Source organism: Cryptomeria japonica, chromosome 3 (assembly GCF_030272615.1).
Source record: "Cryptomeria japonica chromosome 3, Sugi_1.0, whole genome shotgun sequence".
NCBI lineage: Eukaryota > Viridiplantae > Streptophyta > Pinopsida > Cupressales > Cupressaceae > Cryptomeria > Cryptomeria japonica.
The window spans coordinates 973,474,278-973,477,732 of NC_081407.1; positions in this window are offsets into that span (position 1 = coordinate 973,474,278).

The following is a 3,455-nucleotide window of genomic DNA, read 5'->3' on the forward strand; positions in this document are numbered from 1 at the left end:
GAGAACATTTTGATTTTCTAAAGGATAAAGAACACCATGTTTGTGATGTCTTATTTTATTTTGTGTGTGTGTTTTTACCTTTAGAGGGCCTGCCTCTCGATTTGCATGGCACTCCGTATAGGCATTGGTGAGAGGGAACAACCCAAGTGGTAACGGGCTAAGGCCAAGCTCTTCCAAACCTCTATAAATAAATACGTTTGTGATGAAAGTTGCAAGCGACGGGTGTCGATGTGTCATACCAATGTAAGTTTCCCTTAGTGTCTGTGTGGCACGTGAAAAATTATAGTGTAACCTCTGTAGGCTAGGAGGCCTCCTTAACGAAGAGAAACGCCACATGTATGGCCACCTGAACAAATGCCTTGACTAAAAATGTTTGTGCTTAGAGACCAAAAACCTTCTAGTTGTTGGTACAGGAGGTCGGACCTCTGATGATGTCTCACGTTCTTACGGCTCTTAGTAGAGATACAAAGTTTGTCATGGGGAGTTTTTGATGGGAACTAATGCTTGGCTACCCCAAAGAAATTGTTAGGTCCCGAAGATAACTGAGAGGGGGGGTGAATCAGTTGTCCAATAAATTCAACCAAAATTAACTTAACCAAAACTTAATGCTTAATACCAGTAAACCAAACTTTATGCCGGTAGACAGTCTTAACAGTTAATTGCAGTATCGGTAAATATTAATGCATGAAACAGAAAGACAATAACATCCGCAACACATAACACAAATATTTGTATGTGGAAACCCTGTAAGGGGAAAACCCATGGTGGGAAGCCTTACCCACAATCAAATGATACTACTACAGATAGTATGTGTGTACAATATGGATTTTGCACATGTAGAAAGGCCAGCTGCCTAAAGCTCACTGCTCAATCACAAAATGAGAGTCACACTGACTACAATTGGATGGTTAAATCCAATGATAATGTACTGCATAAAATAGCATCTTCATATGTTGGATTCAGTACCGGTTTAGTTCTGATTGCCTTCACAAAATCCTTCCTTCAACCTTCAAATGATGTCTGCGTGTATAGCTCTGCTTATTTTTGCATATACCTTATTGCAATCCTTTTTCCACATTCACACTTCAATCTCACAAATGAGATCTTACATTTATACCATAACCTAAGACCAATTTGAATAGGTCGGCTCACTAAAAGATATTACAATAAAATCAATTACAAGTAAATCAATATCCGATGCATAATGTTGGCTCAATGCATTTACAATAATAATAAATCATCTCCATAACATGTTGTGTTGATCTGGAATAGATATGTTTGTCGGTGCTTATCCTAGACCTATTTGCCGGTAACAACAAATATGCAAACCCGAATAAACAATTAACCAAATCGCAAAAACCAAGTGATCGAATAATGTCTTTGACATAACCAAGTAGTCTCCAAGTCATTCCAAGTGCCGGTGAATAATATAATCTGTCAGTGAACCAAATATCGGTGACTTTGCATAAGTCTCTGACTTGCCGGTGAACATAACCAAAATCTCCAAGTGCTAATAAGTATTGACAAGCGATGACAAGTGTTGACATCAATGACAAAACCATATCGACATATCCAAAATGCCAACAATCTCCCTCTTTGGCATTGATGGCAACACAAGATGGAAAAACCATCAAAGTGCCAAAACAAAAATGCCAAAAACCAACATTCTCCCAAAGAGATCATTAACCAGAAATCAAAAATACATAATATCTCTCCCCTAGGAATAATCTCTCCAAAAGAAAAAGATAATTTGTTTTTCCATATCAATCTCTCCCCCTTTGACATCAAATGCCAAAGCAATACAAAACCAAATACAAAATACCAACTTATTATACCAACTACTCCCCCTGAGAAGTAGCTCTCCTCATCAAAGTCGGAATAAAATATTTCTCTGTTAATTCTGTCGATTGATGATAAACATCAACTGTCTAAGTCTCTAGCGGTGGGGGTAGGACTCCAAGTTGCTCTCTAAGATACTCAAATGTTTCCTTAGGCAAAAGCTTTGTAAAAATATCTGCAATCTACTCTTTAGTATTCACATAAACCAATTTCACTTCTTTTGCTTCAACATTCTCCTTTAAAAAATTGAATTTGATAGAAACATGTTTAGTCTTAGAGTGAAATGCTGGATTCTTTGATATATCAATTGCTACCATATTATCATAGTAGATTGTTATAGGTTCCTTGCATTTTACCTTTATGTCCTTCAACATTTGCTTGATCCATAATACCTGTGTACAATTAGTTGTTGCTGCAACATATTTTGATTCTGCTGTAGATAGACTTGTACAACTATGTTTCTTGCTCAACCATGAAATTAGTCTGCTGCCAAGAAAAAATGCTCAATCGGTGGTGCTTTTTCTCTCATCCACGTCTCCTGCCCAATTAGCATCTGTGTATGCACATAAGTCAAAATTTTCATCTCTAGGATACCATAAACCAAGATTTGTAGTGCCTTGTAGGTACCGGAAAATCCTTTTCACTGCTGATTCATGATTTTCTTTAGGATTACTCTAAAATATTGAAATAATACATACTGCATTCATAATATCAGGTCTTGTTTGTGTCAAATACTATAAACCTCCTATCATAGATTTGTATCTAGTCGGATTAACAAGTGTAGATTCATCCTTCAAAGATAATTTATCAGTTGTAGCCATAGGTGTGCTTACCAATTTACAGTTTTCCATGCCAAATTTCTTTAGTAATTCCTTCAAGTACTTAGATTGACATAGGAATATACCTCTATCAGTTTGTGAAATCTGCAATCCTAAAAATAATTTTATCTCTCCAATCATAGACATTTCAAATTCTTGTTGCATTTTGTTAGAAAAGTCTTTACACAAACCATCTTCTCCTCCAAAGATTATATCATCAACAAAAACTTCAATAACCAAGATGTCATCATTTGTCACTTTGTAGTATAGATTGTTGTCAGCATTACCTTTAGTGTAACCAAGCTTCAAAATATATTTGTCCAATCTAGCATACCAAGCTCTAGGAGCTTGTTTCGATCCATATAAAGCTTTCCTACCTGCAAACCATGTCTTTGTTATCTGTCAAAGAAAATCCACCAGGTTGTTCAATATAAACTTCTTCTTCAAGATCTCCATTCAGAAATGTACATTTAACATCCATTTGATATACTTTATAGTTCTTGTGTGCTACAAAAGCCAATAAAAGTATGACTGCCTCAATTCTAACTACCGGTGCAAAGGTTTCATTGTAATCAATTCCTTCTTTCTGTGAATACCCCTTACACACTAATCTTGCTTTGTTTATGATTACCATGTCATCTTCATTAAGTTTATTTCTGAAAACCCATTTAGTTCCAATTACATTTTTGTCTTTAGGCCGGGGAACTAATGACCAAATGTTATTCCTGTAGACACTCAAAATTGTCATGTCTAATTAAATAAATATTTTATTTATTTAATTATCTAAGCCTAATTCTT